Source organism: Chinchilla lanigera, unplaced genomic scaffold (assembly GCF_000276665.1).
Source record: "Chinchilla lanigera isolate Chin_1 unplaced genomic scaffold, ChiLan1.0 scaffold00009, whole genome shotgun sequence".
Taxonomy (NCBI): Eukaryota; Metazoa; Chordata; class Mammalia; order Rodentia; family Chinchillidae; genus Chinchilla; species Chinchilla lanigera.
In genome coordinates, this window is record NW_004955410.1 from 28,967,770 (window position 1) to 28,980,608 (window position 12,839).

General features: G+C 39.9%; 1 long non-coding RNA gene across 1 annotated transcript in view; it reads left to right on the top strand.

Annotated features, from left to right (window-relative positions):
- The first annotated feature begins 9,066 nt into the window (after positions 1–9,066).
- Positions 9,067–12,839, top strand: part of LOC102008072 — a 19,983-nt gene continuing 16,210 nt past the window's right edge. The window contains exons 1-2 of the long non-coding RNA XR_259880.1: positions 9,067–9,118; positions 9,238–9,362. This is a non-coding gene — a long non-coding RNA (uncharacterized LOC102008072). The remainder of the gene's footprint in view (positions 9,119–9,237; positions 9,363–12,839) is intronic.

The following is a 12,839-nucleotide window of genomic DNA, read 5'->3' on the forward strand; positions in this document are numbered from 1 at the left end:
GTCAGGGTGGCTTTTGCTCAGATTTCAAAGGAAAGCTTGAAAGGGGAGGCCACCATATAACTCTAAAACAGCCATGTGAGGTAGATGTTAGTGACTCCATTTTGCATATAGAGAAACTGAGCTGTGGAGAGTTTTGGAGCTCTCGTGTACTTGACTGATTACTATATTGTTTAGTCCTCTGAAAGCTTTCAATGAATACCTCATCTACTGTCCCATTTTCTGACTACAAATTTTCCAACAAGAAATTATTTACCTTCCCCACTCATCTGCCTTCTCCTGATTTGCCACATGTAATCATAAAACGAATGCTATTAATTGGGGATGAGATGTATACTCAGACTCAGCTCTTCCACTAACAGTCCTCATTTGTAAGGTGGAGAAAGAATAATGTTAATGTCTAACAGTTCACTTCTCAAATAAACAGAAATAAACATTCACTTTGTTAGAAAGTTTAGAAGTGAAGATTTTGAATGAACAAATAGATATACTATTGGCCAGAAGGTGAAATTCACATGATTTTAAGAGCCAACTACAAGAATACAAGAACTTCAAAGACATTTCATGGCTCAGCTGAGCTGTTTTTGAGCAACTTCCTCAGATCTTCATGAATCAAAGCTTAGCCTCCACCAATGGGAACACTTACTGGGGAAGGCTGAGAACTGCCATGTGTCCCATTATTATCTAGGAGGATTATAATGAGGATCAAGGGATCAATGAGATATCCTGAGTGTCAGTGCGAAAACTTTGCTATAAAACTCTGGACAAATGATATCTGTCTATATTGCAGTTGGTTTACTCAAACTTTTAAGCCTGTCCTTCACTCTAGAAGCTGATTTACAGATTGACATTTTATCTGGACTGGTCCCCGTCTCCCTGGCACTATCACAGGTAGTGAGCACCATGTGTGAATGTGTGTTCTGATTTGCTTTGTGCTCAAAAGCCAGCCTGACCTTCCCCTTGCTTTCTGACTAGTTCTGACTCAGCCTAGCTCTTCCTGGACAGGGTAGAGTGCCATGTTCTTTCTCCTTGCATTCAGACTATGCCAGTGCTGACTGGCTTGGAGTTAGGGTTAGTCATGCGAAGATCAGGTGCCATTGCCAAGGTACCATGGATACAGATTACCAGGACTTTCCATCCTTAGGGACCCAGAGTCTCCTCTTCTAGAAGTCTTCCCCTGCTAAGTAAAAGGAAGTGTTGAGCTCCTCACTCTTCCTGGAATCTTATTTTGAATCTCACCCTGTCCATATCAACAAACTCAGCTGTGTCTTTTCAGATATCAAACAGGAGGATTGGCTTTAGCCTAGCAGTTCCTTCCTGATGCCTACTTAATTATCTGGTCTTCTGGCTCAAATATCAAGTAGGAATTTTTACTTTTGAATGTAGTTTCAAATCAAATCTATTTTTTCTGTACTGTGTGAATATTCATATGTATAAATTTTTTAAAAATCATAAAATAATCCAAGCTCATCAAAGAAAGTAATAAAAACTGGCAAAAAGATCACTATAATCTGCTCATTCTGTTATCATCAAAGGCACCAGCACCTAAGTTTGTGTACCCTAATGGATGTTTGCAAGTGTATGTTTTCACTTGTTCTGTCTAATCTTGGTGTTGTAGAATCAATAGTTATTGAATGCTTTTGATGGGAGATAAGAATCATTATCATTTCTCTTTGGCAAACAAGGGAAACAATACTCAGAAAAATCTCTGTGATTTTTCTAAAAGCTCCCAGTAGCAGAAAATGAGAAACTTGGAATGAAACCAGGTTCTATGATACAAGTCCAACAAGCTTTCCCCTGAAATACTGCTTATCACAGCCATCATCCACCTTATTTGGGGAGCAGTTCCCACTCAGAAAGATTTTTGAGTGGTCAGTTGACTTCTGCAGGCATGCGGTGGAACCCAATGATAGCAAATATGAGAAGATACTAAATTTGGTTTGATGATTATCTCTTCATTTTTGAGCCCAAAGGGCAGTTGCATAGTGAAAAGAAAGAATGGAGTTTATGCACTTGCTCTGTCTTTGTGATGTCATGAAAAGACTCCTAGAAACCAATTAGATGGCACAACCTAATATTCTAAAGATTTATCTCTATCTGAGTGTCATGCTAATATGCCATTACAGAATCCTTCCATTTCTGTGCTCAGAACATTTTTCTTTAGTATTAATGACATTTACCTCTCATCACAGAATATAAGTATCCCATTGGAGAGAGAAATGAACAAGATTTATACAGTCTAACAGACTTGCAAAAGACAGCTGTGGAAAATAGTTGACAATAGAAAGATACTAAGAAATTAAATTCTTACATATGTGGGTAACATTGCCACATTAACGGATGCTTACCTTTTAATTAAAATGTGCTTGTAACAGACCCAAGAGAGATGGAGAATGAGAGAGAGAGAAGAATATACCCCTCCGAAGCCCCAACTCCTACCACCACATTTAGCATTCCCATGATCTAACCACCTTTCAAAAACCTCACTTCTGCACATGAGACCTTTGAGGGACATTTTAGAACTAAGTCATATCAGGGTCCATGAGTGATATGTTCTTGGAGTCATTCTGTATAGGTCTACATCATCTTTTCGGCACTACAAGTGAGGAATATAGTGAAGGTTTACAGCCTTCTTCTCTTGCAGCTTCTTTTTCCTTAAAAACCTGTGATGTTACTTTACTTGTGTGTGGAGGATAAGAGTTGCAGAGTGAATCACTCTCCTCTGAGAGTTATTCATTCCTTCCAGTAGCTGGTGCATTTTTTTACCCTTGGAGATCAGGGATTGCACAGTGATATTCCTAGGGGCATGTCTTCTGTCTGTGAACTGCTGAAGATGAAGGACCCCTATTCTCCATTTAGTTAATGTCTCTCCTCCCTGACCTGTCCTTTTCTCGCTTTAGAACTCCTATTATTTATATAATAGGTATCCTCTGAGCCTTTTTATCTTTTTTTCATTTTTCTGAGCCTTGAAACAGTTCTTCCTTTTGACCTCTAAGTTACACATTCACAGTGACCAACCGTCTTCTTCAAGACATTGACTACTAAATTTTTAAATTAAAAAAATCATAGTTTTATTTCCAGAAAATTATTTTATGCTATTATTGACTCTCCTTAACGCTTTTTAATTTTATTGTTGTGGTGCTGATCAATCAAACCCGGGTTTTTCACTAGACAAGCACTCTACCACTGTAAGTTGCACCCACAGCCTGCTTATTAATTTTTAAACAGAATAAATAAGAGAACATGTAGCTAGACCTTTACTTTTCTGGAGACCTATGGAGTTATTAGCTCTCATAGTTAGTGATAGAGAGAGAATTCTGTCCTTCTAACCTCTTGTTTACCTATTCTCCCTCTACAAGACTATTCATAAGAAATAATTTTGACGATGTCCAAATAAATCATATTCTAAAGAAGATCTGAGGGTAAGGAACTTATTTCCCTTCCTATTTATAAAAGCTACATGGATATTATTTTACATGAATAACATTTGAGAGTTCATGAACACATAGTGGGAGAAGTCACATGAATAAATGTTTTGAGAATAACTCTGGAAGAGCTGTCGTCAGGAAGTTTCTGAGTCCCTCAAATGCTCTTTCTTAAATGTCACCCAGTTTTGTTCTAATATGAGCCAGAGGCTGTGATTCAGAATTGTCTCTGCTCCCTCCAGTAATAGCTTGAATCATGTTACGTCACATGACAAAGATAGAAGTTTATGGGCCAATTACTCTTAAAGTTTCCCCACCAAAACCTATGGCTTTCTATGGCTTTTCTACCAGCCTACTATGAATGATGACATATCAGAGTTATACTAGGCAGAGCAGAGTCAGGGCACGGTGAAGACTACTGAATGATAGGAAGGGACTGGTTATTCTCATGGTGATGAGTAAACATGCTTGTTTTGAGTCCTTTTCCAATTATACATGTGTCTCTTGGATTAGTATTAAAATATTCCTTTTTGAAAAAATCAAACTGGTACCTAAATTAAATTTTACATCTGGTATTTGCTATTCATGGTATCCCACCAAGGTAAGGGGGGGTTTTGAGAGATTCCACTTGCTGTTTCACAATTACAAAACTGAAGCATAGGAAAGGTACCATGCAGTGTCCCCTGCAGCCAGGAAGAAAAGTGAACTGTTTTCTTATTTCATCCTTTGATTTAATGCTCTTTAGGCAAGAGGTAGGATATGCACTTAAGCCACCCATAGGTCTCCTCTTATGCAAGTGCACTAGTATCTTCAATTCTCCCTTATCTTTGATATTTTAATGGTAGCTGATATTAGCGACTCCTCTCCTCTCCTTCCAGAGCCCTTTCTTTCCTTGGTCTACAAGGCACCACACTCCTTCAGCTTTTTTCTTATCTCTCACTTTCTCTGTCCCTTTCACCATTTCTTCTTCTTATTATTATTGTCTAAGAGTCACTTTTGATGGTGTGCTCATTTGTTCATTCGTTCATTCATTCATTCACTCAAGCAGTATTTATTGAGCACTTATTATGTGCCAGACACAGCACTAAGAAAGGGCCATAAAAGAGTGTGGTCATAAAAGAAAAAAAGGTGTGGTAACTCCTCTTGGTATGCACATTCCAGTGGGGGAGACAGATAAAAAAACAACAAATTAATTAACAAATAGTGTTAAGAAGGTCAGAGTACATCTTTAAAAGAATGCTCTGGGAAAACAAGTGTAAAGCCAGGCACCAGTTGGGAAGACACGATTGGTTGGCTACCAAAGTTACCCCCAGCCTCTTTGTTCCTCTCACTACACCATCTGAAAGTCTAGCTTTCACTTTCCCAACCTCTCTTGCACCTAGACGTGGCCATTAGACTTAGATCTGACCTCTGAACTATAAAACAAGTATACAGGAAACTTCTAGAAAGGGAACAGATGTAAGATCAGAGCTGGCTGATGCTGACTTTTCCCCATTGCCATGTGCTCTCGCTTTCTGCCTTTGAAGGAATGATAGCTGTCAGCCATTTTGTGGTGAATGAGGGCAAAGTGGAGGAAGTGGTGGAGATACAGAACCACTGGGAAAACTCTGTAACCACTTTGCTTAGACTTCTTGACCTAGAATCAACTAAATACATTGATTGTTTAAGCCACTAATAGTTATTTAAGCCATTAATTCTTGTCACTGAAAGTATTTCTGTTTCAGAGGCTCTTGTGGGGTCTCTGTAAGAGTTGATGGCTTAGACGAGGGAGATAGTGCTGAGTCCCATCGTTATGCACATCACCCCCAGACTTTGCCTTCATGTCTGATCTCACCATCATCTCTTTCTCTTTTGATGGTAACTTCATTTGCTTGTGGTTTATCTCCTTATGCCTAAACATTCCAAGAACCTTGGAGGTTCTCAGCCTCTCACTGACCTGTTCCTTCCGTACTTGTCAGGATAGCATGCAGGCTACCACCTCACAATCCTCGTCAAGAACTGGTGATAGACCCTGATAGACCTTTCAAACCCAGGCGATTCAGCCTTGCATTCAAAGCATTCTACCAGGTGAACCACCACTGCTTCTAAAACAACACAGTCTTGTTAGCCTTCACACACATACTCTCCACTTCAACTTTCTGCTGGGAAGTTTGGTCTTACTCTTTTAAAAAGTATCTGTGTCTTCTGTGTCAAACATTTTGTTAAACATGTTCATCTGACACGTTTTCACTTAATCTTTACAACCAACATACAAGATTGGTTTTATATCCTCATTTCGTGGAAAAGAAAAATACAGAATTAGAGAGCTTATCTTGTTCAAGATCAAAAAGGAAGAAACAGTGGGTCACAAAATCAACATACAAAAATCAGTGCATTTCTATACATCAATAATAAATCCACCAAGAAAGAAATCAGGAAAACAATTCCATGTATAATAGCTTAAAAAATTAAATACATAGGAATCAACCTAACCAAGGAGATAAAAGACCCTTGTGCTGAAAATTACAGAATTCTGAAGAAAGAAATTGAAGAGGAATTAAGAAAATGAAACCAGGTGTGGTGGTACATGCCTGTAATCCCAGCACTCGGGAGGGAGGCTGAGGCAGGAAGATCATTGCAAGTTTGAGACCAGCCTGGGCTACAAAGTGAGCTCAAGGCCAGCCTGAACTGCATGGCAAGATACTATCTCAAAAACACATTCCCCCCCCACAAAAAAAGAAAAGAAAATGAAATTGTATCCCTTGTTCTTGAACCAGAAGGATTAATATTGTTACAATGTCCATATTACCAAGAATCATTGAATGGTATTACATCAAATTAAAAAGCATCTGTCAGCAAAAGAACAATGAACAGAATGAAAAGGTAACCTATGGGATGGAAGAAAATTATTCTTTGCTGTTGTTCTGAAAAAGAACTAATATCTAGAAAATATAAAGAACTCAAAAAAATTAACTCTCCCAAAGCAATGGCTCAATCAAAAAATAAGCAAATGCACTGAATAGACTCTTCTCAAAAGAATACAAATGGCCAGTAAACATGTGAAGAAATGTTCTTTATTTTTAGCTATTAGGAAAATGCAAATCAAAACAACTTAGATTCCATTTTATCACTGTCAGAATGGCTAGTATCAAGAACATAGAAAACAATGAATTCTGATGAGGGTACAAGGGAAAAAAGGAACCTTCCTACACTGTTGGTAGTAATGGAAGCTAGTACAGCCACCATGGAAATCAGTGTCTAGATTCCTCAAGAATTAGAAGCAAAAGTTCTATTTGACCTAGGTATACATCTCTTGGCTATATTGCCCCCATTATAGTGACATCATACTATAATGATACATTATAGTATGACATCATACTATAATGATGTCATATAGTAGTGACATCATACTATAATGGTACATACATATCCATGTTTATAGCAGCACAATTCACAATAGCTAAACTCTGGAACCACCTTAGATGTCTATCCACAGATGAATAAATAAAGAAAATGCATACACAATGGAATATTACTCATCCACAAAGAAGAGTGAAATCATGTCACTTGTAGACAAATGGATGGAACCTGAGATCATCATGCTAAGCAAAATAAACCAGACTCAGAAAATTAAATATCACATGCTTTCTCTTATAAATAGATACATGAATAAAATAAAGGAACGGTGGTAAAAAATACACTAGAAGGTAGACTCTTGCAAGTGGGGAACAGGACCAGGGGAGGGGGAAAGAAAGGATTGAAGATGAACCAGATACGTTGTATGCATGTACCAGTTCCCCAAAGCAGACACAACGATTCTGGAATACAAATATGCACTAATAAAAAATAAGAAAATTACATTTAAAAAAGCAAGGAAGAGGCAGAGCCTGGATTTGAACCCAAATCCTTTTATTCTTAGCTCAGTGTCCTTCCTGAGCTTCTTGGCTACAGGGTCTCAGTTGTCTCAACCTGTGGTGCACTCTCTTTGGTTTTCAATTGATACGCATCTATTTCTACCCTCCAGACCTTCCAGGAACTTTCTTGAAATTTGCCTCACCCAGGAGTCCTTGTCATATTTTTTTCAGTACTTCGGTAGCTTTTGTTTGTTTGGGTATGGGGCTGGGGATTGAACCCAAGGCCTTCACATTGAAGGCCTTTACATCCCCAGCCCTATTTGTTAATTTTTTATTTTGAGACATTATTGCAGTAACTCACTAAGTTGCTCAGGCTGGGCTTGAACTTGTGATCCTCCTGCCTCAGTTTCTCAGAGTGCTGGGTTTGTAGGCATGCACCACCACACCTGGCTGAATATGGCAGATGTTTACAGACTTTTTATGATGGTGATATTAATTGCAGTTGCTTCATGCAGTTGGTAATTCCTTTTCTCTATGGCCTGTCTCTTCAGCCAAATTTCAGATTTCCCAAAGGCAGAAGAAAGCAACACATTCTTCCTTAACTTTTCATAGTAGCTTTTGTACTTTTGTAGTAGGTACAGTAATTAACTGATACTAGTCTAATAAATGGGCAAGTAATCAATGAGAACACTGCACCAAATCTATCCGGCTTCAGATAATTCTTTATATCCTTTGATTTCATTCTGACATTCATAGGCTCTGAGTCTTAATGAGCACCTTCTTTTCTTCTTTTTATTGGCAAAAATTCTAACATGTTCCCTATGGTGGTAAGTACTGTATTTGATAACCTTTCTAATTAACATTACATTTTAAATGCTTTTAAGATGCCCCATTTCATGTTTGTCCAATAGTCCATGACAATTCAGATATGTAATTGCTGTTATAGATTACCTGGTCACTATCATTAAATAATTAGAGAGATTTAAACATGTGTAACGCCAATTAGGAAAATTATCAACTCTGGGTTGTTAAGGTAATAAGGAGCCTGACGATGATTTTGTTTTGGAGCTCCAATAAAAACACGGCTACAGGGATATGGATGAACCCTGTGAACACAGTGCCTGAAGAGGTGAGGAGTCACTTTAACGATGGAGAATTTGGCACAGTAGTAAGTGACTTTGGGACTTGGGCCTTGTATTTGTCACTCTGTTAATAACTGACTGTGACTGCCAAGGTACTTCTCCTGGACTGTAGTATGGGAGCAAAGGGGAGTCAAGCCCGAACCAAGAGACAGCCTCTGAGTGCCCTTACATTTTTCCCTTGGAGCACACCCCCACATCTATACCTTTCTATTTCTGCCCTTGCTTTCATAGCCCCTGTAATCTAGTAGGCCTCCACTCAACACATTCTATTAAGCAGTGTTTTCATCCACCTGAAAAAATGGTGACTGTCTTATTAGGAGTCACCCAAGCTCAGTGTGGTAGTGCAGACCTATAACCCCAGCTACTTGAGAGGCGGAGGCCAGAGGACTATAAGTTTGAGCACAGCCTGGATAACTTAGTAAGACTCTGTCTCAAAAGAGAAATAAAATTGTGGCTATACCTCAATGGTAGAGCACTTGCCGAGCACGCACAAGGCCCTGGGTATGATCCCCAACACAGTGGGGTAGAAAGAAAAGTCAACCAAGATTGTCCAACAGTTTCACAAAACCATTTGACTGACCATCGTTTCAAGCAGTTCTTGGAATGTTGGAGAATTGTTACAGAATAAGAGCAAGGAACATGACATGTTCTCTGAAGGAACATGACATGGTTTTGGAACATTTTGTGCTTTAAAGAAATGGCATTTCGCTTTTCCTGAATGGTAAGAAGTGGGTTTTCAAAGAGTGATGGGGGAAGTATAGCTAGTAGTTTAAATGCCATTTCAGAAACATACATGAAACAATATGCCAAATTCTGCATGTGTTTGTGCATTTTTCTTAGAGGAAGGACTGGTTACATTTCCATCAGATTCTGCTCTCCGGCCTTTTGTAAGCTGTGAGAGGGCTGCATCTTTCCTTCGAGGCACCAAGGAATAGTGCTGTGTTGTAGGCTGAGGATGCGCTACTGTAAGTAGGAGTAAAAAAGAAAATTATGGTCAAAATTCAAAAAGTGAAAGAAATAGTCTCATCCTACAATGCAATCTTTCATAATTCTATGGTAAAGAGCTGCAAAGACTTCAGGGTCAACTGAAGGTCACTATGGTCTCTCAGGGGCCTGTTGTCTGCCTGGAGAACTGTCTGGAGACTTGGGGGAAAAGAAAGGAGGGTAGAATTTTACTGCTCGGCCACAGAACATTTTAGAGTCCCCTTGTCACCTTATGGCTTAGACGGTTGTGACATTGTGACTCCTTGTTAAAAGCCAACCTTTGGATAGATAGGACTGTGGCACATCTTGCTGGAACAAGAATAACTGTCCTCTGAGATGACCATAGTTCATAGGGACCCGTGTATGTGCTTCAATACATGCGTGTGATAGTTGGTGACCCACATTGTGTGTTTGGAGCCTTGAGCTTGCTGCTTGATTTTTTCAATCTTGTCCATCAACACAGTAATATCAGGGCCTGACTTCATTTGTGCAATTTAGAAAGAAATTAGCAAAATAAGTATGATCATGAGGGCAGACACTTTCTCTTTCAGATGAAATAAAAGCATCTCTTTTCTTCCTCCCATCCCCAAACTGAGAGTCTGTTTGGTGTGCCCGGACATCTCTGCCCGCTTCTGCTCAGGCTGGAGCTGTTTCCTGGCTCATCCTTTCATTCTCTTCCCCTGGCAGACATCTGTGGCACACCACTGTGGTGTACATGGTACCGACTGTGCTGGGCAAAAAGCTGCCTGGCCTGCCCTGTACCGATGGGGCAATGCATTTCATGTGAAGTTTAATAATCCAAACAGATAGCAATGCAAGAGCAGTAAGGGAGGCATCGCTGGGGTAAGCTCAGGAGGGTCCTGAACCGAGTCCTGGAGGACAGCAGAGAAACAAGAAGGGCATCTCCAGTGGGAGAACTGGTTTAAGCTAAGGAATGGGTCAAGGAATGCAATGTGTGTGTGTGTGTGTGTGTGTGTGTGTGTGTGTGTGTGTGTGACAAAGAGAGAGAGAGGGAGAGAAGCAGATGAAGAAGTTAAAACTTGAACAAAAAGTAGAGTAGGACAAGATCATAGAAGACCTGAAATTTGTCTGTTTTGCAGCACTGCAGCTAGAACCTAGGCTCTTGAGAATTTGAGGCAAGCGCTGTACACTGAGCTACACCCCAGCCCTGGAATTTTAAGTGTACTCAAAAGTCGATCAAATAGATAATGGAAATTATTAGAGAGGTTACTGAGAGGTTAAGAGAAGGCAACTGACATTTGTAAAATACCAGGATGTGGCAGGCTCTGTACTTGGTTTTCTACTTACATAAACAGTTTAACCTCACAATTACCTCTCTAAGAACCATCTCCATTTTTCAGTTGGGAAAACTAACTTTTAAAAACCTTTTTATTGCAGGCGTTATGTCCCTCCTGATAGAAGTATAAGAATTGCCTGTAAAATATTCTTGCCCCAAATAGAATTGCTATAATGTCAAGTCTCCAGATTCTACTAATTGTTTACAGGACGTCAGAGAACAGAGGAGCATGTTAAATGACAACGGACAATGCAAACAGAACTCAGAAAATGGGAGATTAGAGGACCTAAAAAACAGGCTATCCTGAGAAAATTGGAAAATTTCAAATGTACAAAAGAGAAAATAGTACTATCAACCTCCCCCATATCTGTCACTCAACTTCAGCAATTGCCAATTTATGACCAGTCTTGTTTTATCTATATCCTCCACTTTCCACCCCACCACCAATTCCTTGAAATCCCAGTTGTCATATCACTTCATCTACAAAGATTTCAATGTATGTCTTTAAAAGACAAGGACTCTTTAAAGAAAACATGCACACACTAAGTCAGATGTGACATGTTCCTGTAATCCCAACACCCTAGGAGCCTGAGGCAGGAGGATCTCAAGTTCAAACTCAACTGGGCAGTTTAGCAACACTGCAAGCCCTTGCCTCAAAATTTAAAAAAAATGTTTAAGAATATAGCTCAATGCAAAGACTTTGGGTTCAATTCCCAGTGCCACAAAACAAAACAAAAGGAAAAAATACCCCACAATATTATCATCCTACCTATTAATAATAATTCCTTAATATTGATATCTTCAACTATGTAATCATTGTTCACATGCTCTTGGTTGTCTCATACATTAAAAATAGTTCTTTTTGCTTTAGTTATAATCCAATTAAGAGCTATACATTGAAATTGGTTGTTATGTCTCTTAAGTCTCCTTCTTGGAAAAGAGACCTCTCTTTCTCCTTCCCTCCCACCCTCTGTCCCTCTCTCTCTCTCTCCTTGGAATTTACTTGTTGAGTAAATTCAGTTTTGTTGTGAGAGGTTTTTAACCTTCTGAACTTTGCAGATCCGTCCCTTCGTTTTGTGTTGTGTTACTCCCTCCTTTTGATTTCCTGTACTCTGATAACGATAGTCAAATTGATTAGATTCTGAGTCAAATTTAGGGGAGGGTGTGTAAGGGTAGTGGTTCCTGTTTTTAGGAGGACACATAGAATGTTTGACTGTCTTGTTTTTTACAGCTTCTCTAAGTGATGCTCCAGGCAGGAGGTGGAGATGCAGTGGAGTTGATGCTGAGGTCTCTTGTTCCAAACCCATGTCCTGACCATCTCTCTACACTGTCTTCTGAGATTAATCAGTCTGTGATGTGTGGGAAGGAGCCGCGAAGATAGAGGCTGAGGACGGGAGTGTCTTAGATACTCCATGGAGCAGCAAGCCAGCAGGCAGCTGTTGCAGTGATTCCGAATGCAGAGCAGTGGTGATTGGCATCACTTTTCTTTTTTTTGTGTGGTTTTTTTTTCCGGTACCGGGAATCAAACTCATGACTTTGCACTTGCCAGGCAGGCACTGTGCCGCTGAGCTAAATCTCCAGCCCCTTTTAGTCACTTTTTTCATCAGTGAGACACAAAGAAGAGGAGGAGAGGTTTATTTTGCCTATAGCTTTTAGAGGATTCAAAGCATAGTCAGCTGGCTCCAAGGCAGAAAGGGCATGGTGGGAAGATCTGGGGGAGCAAAGTTGCACATGTCATGGTGGTCAGAAGCACAGCAAAAATGGCATGTGTGTGTGTGTGTGTGTGTGTGTGTAACATCCTTTTAGGTCATGCCCCAATGACCCACCTCCAGCTGGGCTCTACCTTCTGACATCAAAACAGCCATAGCTCTGCCGTGACCCAATCACCTTCCGAAAGCCCATTTCTGAACATGTGAACCACTGGGGGAACATTCTCAATCTAAACCATCACACCCTGGACATCATCTGACTGAGGAGGAAGGCGCAAACCATAGGATCTGGAAGAAGTTGGTTCCTTCAGTTATGTTCTGATTCCCAGGCACCTGGATATACAGAAACCTTTAGGTTTCTGTGATTTTTTGAAAGTACAGCTGAGCTCTTGGAGTTAAAAGAAATAGAGGGGCTTGGGATTTAGCTCACCGGCAAAAGTGCCTGCCTGGCA